We start from the raw sequence: 12314 nt of genomic DNA on the forward strand, positions 1-12314 counted from the left end.
CAGAATGAGATCCCTCTGCCAAACAGATTTCTTTGTCTTATTTGTTGGTATGGTTAATGGGGGGAGCAGTGCTTTGAGCCAGCCTCTCTTCTGTTATATTTCTGTATACCTATTCGTGTGACTATATCACTGCGTTCATTGCTGAGGGTAAGAATGGGAGTTTTCTAAAGTGTGGATGAATTATTCAGTTCCATTGAGATAAGACACAGTCACTTGCTAACTAAATGTGCACTAGACCTGTCTGCTTTTGGTTTGTGCCCCTCTGTAGAGAGGGTGATGCTAAAATAGCAAGTTTTTCTAATTTACCTCTCTTTACTAGTCCATATTGACCCATTTATATCTTAGTCTTCCCAAGTATGTTTTGGGGTAATTGGAGTGTGGCAGAAAGAGCATCTAGTGTGTGGTACTGCTTGGATTCTTGCATCGGATCTGTCTGTTACTGTCTCCTTTCTTTTTGCAGAGATGATATTTTTGGTAGTGATTCTTCTTTAAGGAAGCAGGCCAAGACCTTCTCACGGGCTTTATTTCTGTGGCAGTTGCTGCAGGTACAAAGGGTGATCACATCTACTCTGTGCTCCACTTGGCAGTATGTGTGTTTAAAAATGGTTTTTGATCTTGAATGTCCCAGTTGAGATAAATTTATGAATGTATGTGCCGTGTTGGGGTGGCTGGTTTATATACTTCAGAAGCACTGTCTGTCTCTTCAGACCTGTGATGCTGCAGCGTGTGCAACCTGAATGTCACTGAGGCAGTTTTGACACGTATTTCACTTTACGGGTAGTGCATCTCTCCTAGCAGTACTGTTTTCTGTCTTGCAAAAGACCGATATCATCAGTCTTCCTTCAGTGTTTCCTTGTATTTGTTCTCAACTTTTTGGAGTGTGTGCAAATCTAAAACCACCACCCAATATTTTTTTTTCTGGGGAGATGCAGTTTTTTGTGTAGCAAGGGTAAACCCATGTCCAGGAGGTGGCTGTTAAGGTATAGGACCCAAAGGTATAGGACCAAGGACCCAAAAGGGCCTGCAAGGGGGTACATAATCCCTGCGTAATTTCCTACTGCACTTGGCATCCCTGTTGAAGGGATGTGCCTCCCTGCTGCCTTAACAGGGGACTGGCTGTTAACAACCTACCCAGCAAAGCATGACTGTAGAATTATTCTTGCAGAGTTTTATGAGACTGCATGAAGGCTTTCTCTTAATTAACAATTTATCTGAAGCTAGTGAAACAAAGCTCACCAGATTATGAATGAAGGGGATAGTATCAAGTCTCCCTGGGGTGTTGGGGTATGCTTGAATGTTATTTGGCTCTTGTTTACCAGCAAAAGCTGGGAAGTGCTAAGCAACTACTCAGGATCAGATTGCAGTTGCTGCTTTGTGTTAAAGCTGTGTGATCATTCTCTTCAGAACCTGGCATTGTCAGCCTTCTCTTTTTGTGGTAGAGGGCTTTATTCTCATCTGTCCTTAACGCATACAGGTATGCATTAAGCTCAGGCAATATTTCACGTACAAGACTCTTACCAAGTGCATTATCTTCCCATCACTTGCCATTTCTGTTTGCACCTTTTCTGTAGAGCCTTGAAAGTCCATGAACTGTGACAAATGTCCGCATAGGCAACAGGAGCGAGATCAGACTTAGCTGATCACCAGCTTACATCAGAGGTGACTTTTCTCAGCTTTAGAAAGGATACATAAGCCAAACAGCAAGCTCTATCCTGTCTGCAAGTTGAGATCAACTCAGTTCTCCAAAGCATTAGGAACAGACTTTTATAAATCAACTCTTAAACATAGTTCAGCTTCTATCCCTAAGCAAATACCTCGCTTAATACTGCAGGGAAATAAATTGCTCCTGCTTATTAGTTAATTGCAAGCTTGTAGGGATTTATTCCAAAACAGATGCCATCTAAACAACAGGAAGACTCAGGATAAATATGGAACATATAGAAGGGAGGGTGAAAAGTCCCTTGTTGGTGGTGGGGACTATAATCAGGGTGGAAGCTCCATTCTTCTCGGGGCAGTTAATGTCAAAGTTGAGCATAAGAGTTTCTCACTTCTCTTCTTGCAAGTGCTAACTTACTAACATTATAATTGCCAATGCTGTACTGTTTCTGTAGACTTCTTCCTCCCAGCAGGAGCTGACACCACTCTGGGTTGAAAACAACCTCTCCAACCCGCTGGGAGCCCTCGTGCCACAAAAAGCACAAGGCCTAGGGGAGCAGCCAAGGTGTGTTCGCAGTGTTCCTGCTGTCTTTTTCTTCTTTGCCTCTGCAGGTGGAGGCAGCCTAACCTACACAATTACTTCAGGGCTGTGCTCAAAGGCCTGATTTCTGTTCTGGAGCAGCAGTGCTTAAGTCAGCACTGAATAACGAAAAGGAATACACTAGTAGTAGTATTGCTAACTTAGTTACTAGACAACTGTGAGCTGCAAGAGCAGGCAGTGTTACCCCAAGTAGGTAGGTTTGGGTTATGAGTAGTAGAGGGTGTGACGATCTGATCCATCTTTATCCTACTGTCATCTGACCGCATTTCCTGCAAGCCCTTGGCTGTGCTGCACACCTTGGCATCTGCACCCCATAACTGATGTATTTATCTTGATCACTTCCCAGCAAAGATGAGCATACTGATTCCTCTCCACTTGGGGCAAAGTCATACTGAAAAGCAAACTGCTTTCCTTAGCTCCAGTAACCTATCCCCTACTGTGTGCGCTAGCAATGTCACATCAGCTTTCTGTGAAACTCACTGGGATGGCTACACTATTAAGTCTGTTATCGCTCTCTGTAGAGGGATAAAGCTCTCTACATGAAAAGTGATATCAATGCGATTGATTTTAAGGGGAACAGGCCATACCATCTTTTGGAATTTGTTAAATGCATTATGCATGCCTGCTTTTCCCTTCCTAGTACATTAGGATGCTTTCCTAAGTACTATAAATTTCTATTAAAGTATTACCTAAGTGCTGCTGATTAGCCTTGGTGTTCCCTTCTTACAGAAGGAAGTGAAAAAAAAAAAAGCATGCAGTGCAGGAGAGCAAGAGAGTTCCCCTCACTTGTTCTTACCCACAGCTGCATGAGCCTATGGCATCATTTCTGGTTGTAGTTCCAGGTGGAAGAAAGCTTGCAGTTTATGCCTCAGGACAGGACTGATTTGTGTGGTAATAATAGTTCCTGGGGAGGCTCCAAGGAGCCTGGTGTAAATATCTCCCACGCATGCATCCTCTAGAAAACAGATATTCATTTTCTGTGAACTGTAGTACATCCTTAAGTAGTCAGACTTGAGACTTCTATAGGGCCACTTCCTTTCCCTGAAGGGTCAAGGGCTAAGATAACCAGCAATTCTAGCACAGACAGTGCTCCTCGGAGTGAGTTTGTCTGTACTGCATCTGTGGGACATGGAAGGTGACAGTGAATACTGGTCTGAGATCTTGACGCTGCATTAAGTGCTATCTTTTTTTAGTCCTGGAAGAGATTGTTAACAGTAGAGGGACATGTCTCTTTGCAATTGAGGTTATTACTTGGTTTCTATTTTATTTTATACTTCAAAACTGTTAATTATGATGATGCCTGCATTTGGCCCAAGATTTGGCTGGTAGTGAGCAAGGCACTGCAGAGTTGGAGACTACTCCACAAAGCTTATCTGTCTTCTTGTACATGAGGCTATGTGTTGAGGAAGCGGGCTTCTGGAAAGTAGAATATGAATAAGAATATATGATACAGGTTAAAGGCTTTTTCAGAAAGGAGCATTAATTGTAGCAGTCAGACTTGTGTCTGTTCTTTTGTGGTAGGCAAGAGAAGCCACTGCAAACTGTCTACGCTTCAAAAGGCTTTTTGCTCACAGCCTGCCTTGGAAATGGACAAGGATCAGAGGACTGAGTATTGCAGTCCATACACTCAGACACTGATGTGAGGCTATGAGTACATTGGGCCCTGTGTGAACAAGTGTAATCCACTTAGTTAAACTGGTACAGAGCCTTGAATTTGTTAAAGCAGTTTGGCTTTGGTTTGCTGTGCTTATGCTGTAAAATTCCCTTTCTCAGTGCAGAGCAGGGATCTGTGGGCAACCCTAGCTGAAGGCACTGACATGCTGTAGCATCTTGCCTCAGTTGCCAGGCATTTCTGGGACTTCAGCTAGTAGTGCTGCACAGCTTTAGGTATGGAGGTGTTGCAGGAATTGCCGCACATCACAGCAGTGCATGTGTATGCGGAGGCCTCCCAGTTACCAACTTGAAAGGGCTCCCCTTCTTTTCCTGCCCGGACCTATGGGGCCCAGGGTAGGGCGCACGCAGCCATGGGCAGGAGAAATGTTTTCCTGACATGTGTCACCTGTGTTGATATCTGTGCTCAGAATCCCACAGAGCTCACAAGTCAGTTTGTTTTTCTTTCAGCTTTTTTGGAGGTTGCTCTGCACTGAAGCCCATTCCTTTAGAAGTGGCTGTGCGTGCTCTTGGAGACCGATGTCATTCATGTTAATGTTAGTGCTGGAGTCTCTGTGCCATGAACAGCTGGTTTTATATGAAGCCTCTGTGCTGTTATCTGACCCTTTGCAGCATTGCTTTCTGCACCATTCCTGAATGTCTGGGCAAGCTCTCTACGCACTGTGAAATCTAAATTATCATGTCTTTGCAGAGGCTGGGTGAGACTGCTTGGGTCTGGAAGGACATGGCCATTGTCCGGGTTTGTTTCTGTGTGTAGGGAAGAAGATACCTGCTCTGTGAATTACCATGAGTCCTTACATTAGAAAGGTAGAAAGTTTCAGAAATGCTGTTTGTTCGCAAGCTGTGTGTGGCTTGATTAACAAAAAGGTAGAGGAGATAAAGCTATATTGAATCCAATCATGCAAAGAAAACCGTTATCGCAATCAGTAACCCAGTCCTCTGATGGATTTCCATAGGCTGGGTTTTGAACAGCCAGTTGTTTCTTTGTGGTGAAAGCTGATGCTTCTCAGCCTGCTCTTGATTCATGCCCTCCTACTTGCTTTGTCTAAGTTACAGTAGCCTTTCTGAAATTCAGGATATCTTGCCTTACAGTAGGGGAGAGTCATTCAGCAATACAGCCTGGTAAATTGCTGCTGAGAATGACAGAAGCAGAGTAAAAGAAAATACAGCAGAAGGTAGGCTCAGGAAAAAAAGAAATGATAACTCAAACTTCTATAAAGTCAGAGAAATCAAGGCTAGACAGGACATTTTCTCACCTACTCTGATTGCTGTATGGATTAGGCCACAAGTTTTCAGCTGTTTACTTTCCATATCCAGCCTAATAAATTGCATTTAACCTATGCATCTGTTCCAAAAAAAAAAAGTACGCAACACAACCAAAGCTCCACAACTCTTAAGTGCTGATGCTACAGTAATATTGATTTCTGAACTACAAAATGCGTTCAGGAAATGGAACATGTCTCTTGAAAGTGGTACTGCTTTGATTAAGGAAGACAGTTTTGCGTTCACTTGCCATGTGAAATATTTCATATGTTACTTCCACTAATGCCTTTGGACAATAGATTTTAGTTGTATTTTAATGTGGGATCTATCTCTTCTTTTGTGCTTTGAGTTGTTTTGGGTCTTTTACAGTCTCAAGATGATCTAACAACTAAAGGATAGCCAGTAAAACTCTACTAGCTTAAGGTGTAGGTCTTTACAACCAGTAGATCTTCGCAGAGGGCCTGCTGACAGTGGGTTGAGCTTGGTTCAGAGGTCTCTCAATGAGCCTGAAGGAGCAGTAATAGAGCACATAACTACAGCAGATGCAAATCGAGAGAGGTGTTTATTGATGTACTAACCAGTCCATTGAAAAGTAAGTGGCCTTACTAATCTACCTGCCTCTATTTTTTTTTTTTTCTGAGCGATCACCCTTAATGTTCAATTTGGACAAACCGTTCAATCTTTAAATAGAGAAGTCACATTTTTAAATAAATAAAAAAAAAAGGTTATGGTGGGCTTTGTTTTCCATTCTTTCACTTCCAACATGCACCACAAGTATTAATGAGATCCTTGAAGTGCGCTGTTTTTGCACAGCAGTGGGTGTAAGGGTGGCACTTCTTAATATTGCCTGAAAGAATGGTCAAGGATCAAAATGTCTTTGATAACAGTGATGTGACAATGGCTTCAGTGGTAGGAACAATTCAGTGTGTATTTGTTTAGGTTTTTTTCCTTAACTGTGCAGCCTGTTTTGCTGAGAATTGTAGGAATGGTCAACCTTCATCAGACATACAGTACTTAAACACTTCAGCCTGAGGGCATCCTGTTGAACTATAGATATACAAGGAACAAGTCCTCCTCTCGCCTGTGAAATACTGCACTTTGAAAGACCAGACCTAAATCATTGATGGAAAACATACTGCTTGGAAAAGAAAGGAAATTAGGGTAAAAAAAAAAAAAATTCTTACACATACATAATCATGAATAACAGGCACTACTAGGCAATACAGCTAATCACCCATATATGCTAACAGCACATACAGATCAACAACTATGTGAGTGCAAGAAAATTTGGGAAAACGTTTAGTCTGAGAAATGCATCAGCTCAATCATAGAATAAGTAGAACAGCATGAAGATGTTCTAGTGGGAACTGTAGATCTTGTGTTACTGTTTGGGGAGGGGGGGAGAAAAACCCTGCTTTTGTTTGACACCTTCATTTTCATCTTATCACTAGCTGAAATCAATAACCAATTTAGACCACGCATTTTTAACGGTGATAAAAGAATGAAGGAGCATTGGCTGCCTCGAGAGGTGCTCCTGTAATAGGCAAAGAAGCTAACAGCTAAATTTAGTTGCTTCATAGACTTTGACTTTAGAGAGTCCATCAAATGCATTCAAAAACACACTGCTGGACTCATTTGTTTGCTACCAGAAAAAGTGGTTATTATGTGGTTCAATGCTGTCTACAACATTTCCTTTCTCATAAGTCAAGTTCGTTCTTCTCTTTTATTCCATTAAATGCATCTTTAACCTTTCAGAATAAGAAAGATACATGCAGCGTTATGGTGGCAACAAAGTTTTCCTCATCTCAAGTCACAATTTATTAAACTCAGTAAAAGAGTCAGCACCTGAAAATTAGGTGACTCGTGCCTGGATGGGAATGTAAAGTCTGAAGTTTGGAATCTGCGATTTACCTACAGGGGAAAAATCCTCCTGAATGTGGAGAATTAAGCACCTCAGACAAGCTCCAAAGCAGACAGAGGGGTGAGTAAGGAGCAATCGAGCTCCAGCCAGCAGGAGATGCTGAGGAAAGGGCCTGAAAGCCACCTCTCTTTCAGGCTTAGGCAAATTTCTTGAGGTCACGGGAATAGGCTTGCAGTCTGTTGTGATCCTCAGCATAAAACTCCCTCAGGTGACTGATGGGTTCCATCAAAGGATTTCTCTTTAATGCAGGAGGTTTGACCCTCCATGGTTTTATAACTGGTTATAGCACCTGCCCAAGGGCAAGGAGACATCTTCCCTTTTTCTTCCTAAAAATGCTCAGATGTGCATCTCTTGAGACGATGCTCTAGCTCCCTATCCATCAGAGACAGCTAGGCTGTCCCTTGTGCTGGGTCCGTTTAGAGAAATGAAAATGTGCTGGGTTAGAGAAAGAAAACAAAACTTCACTGGATAGCTGGTGGAGAGGACCAGTTTACTGATCTCATTCATGGGCCAGGCAGGTCCTTCTCACCCAGTGCTTAGATCTGACCCACGGTATGCTGGAACAAGGCTGCCCAAGAGAGCGTGGGCAGAGGCAATGACTAGGTTACTAGACCTGGTGTGTGGGGCTGCTGCCTCCAGCCCACCCAGCCAGTGGTCCATATGGCTCGGGGGAAGCTGGAGGATACATCCTCCTCCTCATCCCTACATGTACAGCCAAGCAGGTGGGAGAAAGGGTGGTTTGAGAATTACCTCTCTGTGCTACTTGCTTTGAGGGGAAAGACTTCTGAAGATAAAGGGCTTTAAAGGAAGGAGTCGGGGATGAGGCAAGGAGGCGTGGAGCTGAGGGCAAGAAAAAGGAAAAAATGGATGGAAGAGAACAAAGTGCCAGTGAGAAGGGGAACATAAGGAGAGATGAAGAAACCAAGAGGTAGGAAAAAGAAAGATAGCGAGAGTGTTGTAATGCAGTACTTAAAACAGCTAATGCTTCTTACTTTAGCTTCCAAAGACAAGATTCTTTTTTTCTCCAAAAAATGAAATGTCATTTTCTGTTTTGGTTTGGGTTTTTTCCCCTCTGTAAAACACACATTATTTCTTTATCTGCATTACAAACATGAGTTCACTCTTTATGTAGTAATTTTGAACTCTGGCACATCCTTCTTTTCTCCTTACATGCCAGAACTATTGATAGCTTTAATTTCCAGCCCCCCCCCCCCAACCCCTAGCGATTTGAGATCCACCAACAGGTGAAATGTACCTTTAGAAGTCTTCCAATGCACTCTGAAACTCTCTATCTGACCGGCTATACTTTAAAAAGTGAGGTTCCTATACTGCTTCACAGAAATACTTAGCAATACTTCTAATTGTGCTAACTAAATGGTACATATTTATAAGTGTGTTTGTATTCATAAAGTAGGAGCTAGTTTTCAGGAACAGGTTAACTACTGCAGGTATTTCCATTTTCCTCAGAAATCCTGTGTTCTTTCTGAGGAAGAGCAGACACGTCTGCCCATTATTTCAAAATTAGAAAAAAAACCCAACACGTCACATCTTTAGTGCTCTGTGCTGTCCAGGCTTCCTCCAAACCACCCTTAGCTTAGAAATGTCCTGAACTCCTCATTCTTTGCCTCTCATAGGGCGACTGTGTTCCCTGAGCCCGCGTTTTGTATCGTCCACCAGTCCTTCCCTTCACACACAAATTTAAGAGTCTCACTTAAACGCAAAACTGATACACTCTCGGGTTTCCTCTGAAGCTCTAAAACCCTGCAATTTCTCACTCATTGAACCCCTTAATTGCACTAGAGCCAGATTTGGCACCTGGATTATGCTGTTGATTTGCTTCTCACCTGTTTCCCTACTCGTGGCCCTGGGAAAAGGGGTGCAAAGGCCAGCAGGCATGTTAAGGGGCAAGGCAGTGGCTGCAAGAGCGTGTGCCCTCTGCGTCTGAGCTCCTCTCCATCTCTGCCACCCTGGTCCCCAGACAGACAGCAGCGATGCTGGCCACCGTGCCTTGCACTCAGCTGTCCCAACACTGTTAGGAGCCATGGGGTGCAGTTATGCTAACGTAGCAAGCTCTGTCTGTCTCAGAGGGTCACCTCTGTGAGGAGCACCCTGCTGTGCTTTTCACGTGTCACCAAACTAATTTAAATTAGCAGATTGCATTCCATGCTTTGGAGGCTGCGAGCAGGGGCAGGCAAAATGAACCATTGAGAATTTGGTGTACCTGTGCTGGTAAGTGTGGATATGGAGAACAGGTACTGGCTTCTTAAAGTTTAAAAGTTCATTTTTTGCTTTTTTTGGCTGCTTTCCCTTGTGCTAAATCAGACTGACGAGCCTGGAAGCGGTGGGAGAGCTATAATGCTTGCTAAGGCTCTCTGCCCCGGGGGCAAAAGACTAGTCAAGTGCAGTAGTGGGAAGGGGGGAAAGAGAGAACGAGGAGATCAATCTGTAACTGACTGTGAACAATCAATTGAGATGCCCCACTACCTTCGGACCAGCCGAAAAGGTTTGCTCACCGCCGAGCTATTTATACCTCCCATGCCCAGGTGCTCCCGTTGTTATGGCTAACGGGAGGGCAGCGCTTCTAGTTTTTCCCTGGCAACGTATTTCCGTCTCTAATCCCGACAGCGCCATAAAAGTCACGATTCCGAAGAAAAGCCGCCAATTACCGCAGCAACAAGGGATCCGTGTCCCTCTCGCTGGGCGGCCCCGCTGCATCCTGGGAAAGCGAGATGCAAATCAGAGGCGGGCGGCGCTCGGCGTCTATTTACTGCGTTTTCTCCTGAAAATTAAGCTCCAAGTATCATATTTCTCCAGGCACGTAGTTGCCGCTTGTTTGCATCTCCTTCCTTTACTTTGTTTTAATGGCTTCGATAGGTGGGATTGCAAAAGTCATTCCATTTCTACCACCTAAGTGAAAGAGGTGTCCAGCCGCACAAAGGGAGCCGGCCCCTAGGCACCCCGGTGGAGGGAAGCACCCCAGTTTTCAAAACAGGGTTTTTTTCCAAAAAAAAGAGGCTGGTGTCTACATGCTTCAGTTCTGGGAGGCACTTCCCTTCGGCACCGTCCGACACTTGAAAACGTGTGTCAACTCATTGGTGAGCCCCAGCGGGAACCCACGCGGAGCACTGAGAGCGCGTGGTTGGGACAAGCTGGGTATGGGACCACCCCACAGGCCAGAAGCAAGCTGTTAGATCTGCTTGGCCGCAGAAACGAACTTCGTGTCTGAGAGCCTCCCTTCAGCATATTTTTCAGCTTCTGCTGCATGGAACGCTGTCAATAAGCACTGTGAGCAATAAGTTCCAGTACGAATGAAATAGGCTCAGGCAGAATCCTGGGTGAAGCACGTTTTTATTCACGTCCTTGCAAGAGCAGGTGACCTAGCAAGTAGGCACACTTTCAGTTCTTGAAACACACCTTTTTGTTTCCTAATCCTGGCCGAATTTTTCCCTCCCCTGTTTCCCATTGGTTAGGTACTCCAGGGTTCACAGTCTGTCCGAGGCGCCTAAAACTCTTCCCGGATGTCTTGCCTCTGTTTACTTCTCTTTATGCTACACCTAAAGGGATTATCTGACTAGTTTATTTCTTTCCTTTTTGGTAAAAAATTGTTTAATGTCATTAGCCCTGGTTAAATGTTTGACTACCCTTCTAGACACTAATCCAGTAGGAATCAGTTTGTCCTTTTGTCTGTGTGATAAGAGATGTTCTACAAGCCTTTGCTGGAGCCTCTTTGTCTTAGTCATTCCCTTATCATGTCACCTCTGATGGAAACGGCTTTTCTCCTCTGCAAAAGCAATACCTGCCTTTCTTACAGCACTGATTCACATAATTTATTTTCCCCTGGGCTTCCCTCCCCTCTCCCAAGAGGGCTGCTTTTTGCTGTGGGAATACAGCCCAGCCGTTCTGCTTGTAGGAACCTTGGGCCAGACACAGCCAAGTTCTCTACTTCTGTAAGTGGAAGCAACTGATCGTTAATCTCTCTAACTGCTGTCTTTTTCCTTCCCTGTGATTACTGAAGGAAGCTGGGTTTTCCTGGGCTTGGAGGGCTTCTCAGATTTTTCTCGAAAGGCCCACGGGCACTTGTCTCCGTTGGCCGTTAGGTCTGGTGTAATTCTTCATCGGGAGTGTTTCCATAATTGACTTCACCAAATGCTTCCCAGCCGAGCCTCTCTTCAAACTCTTGAAAGTTTCCTTGTGTGCCAGCATACGTTCTGGGTAAAATCTGTCCTGGTTAAAGGATGGGCAGGGGAACGTACAGTTTTATCCCCATGGTCCTACTCTGGTGGGTGTATAGTAAGATGTAACATGCCCAAGCTGCGCGTGGTTTCAGTCTTCACTGCAGAAAAGATGCGAGTATTTGGTCCTTTAAGCTCCCAATACACATGCAGGAGGAAACCTGATTGCCTATCCCTCACCCATTGCTATGTTTTCATGATGTGTCCTCCTGGTCCCTTCCCAGAACCATGGCAGTAGGTGCTCTTTTCCTTCTGTGGCCTTGCAAACTGCCACTGCAATTGCTGTTGAATCACCCGTTGAGAGGAGCCCCCGTGAGAGTATGAAAGTCTGATGAAGTAGATGGTTAAAAAACCTAGTGGCTGCCTTGGATCTGGAGTGGTCCATGATTAGGGACAGTAACATGAGATAGGTAAAACTGACTGTAACAGGAAAGGAAACTCATCGCTCTGCCAAAAGACGGCTTTCAGGCGGGCTCTGTGTTATATGAAGATATCAGCCAGGTGAACTCTCTCAGCAGCAGTAAAACCTGAAATACAAAAGGTGGTAGAGAGAAATCCTGCAGGGGCTATGCTTCCTGTACTTGGTTTGGAACCATATAATGAATGTTCCCGGCGTTTTCCCCAGAATGTTCATTTTTTGTAATGCTAAAAATACCCATCTGTAGAGAAGATGTGTAGTTAAAGAGCGAGGATTAGCAAAGGATAGCTGCTTAAATGTTTGGATGGATCACTGGTAGCAATGTTTTAACTTTTTGTTTTGGATCAGGAGCTGCAGCGTTATTAGGCACCCAAAACTAAAACCTTCACACCCAATCTTTATCTCACATTTTCAGAGCATGGGCTGCAATTAAGTGCTGTCCCAGGTAATCACTGAGATGCTCCTGCACTTTGATATCAATTTATTCTTTCTTCTTTTCTTCTATGAAAGCTTTATTATGTGTCAATTCTACAAACTGAGTAGGTTCTGGTC

Source organism: Rissa tridactyla, chromosome 2 (genome assembly GCF_028500815.1).
Source record: "Rissa tridactyla isolate bRisTri1 chromosome 2, bRisTri1.patW.cur.20221130, whole genome shotgun sequence".
In the NCBI taxonomy this organism is placed as follows: domain Eukaryota; kingdom Metazoa; phylum Chordata; class Aves; order Charadriiformes; family Laridae; genus Rissa; species Rissa tridactyla.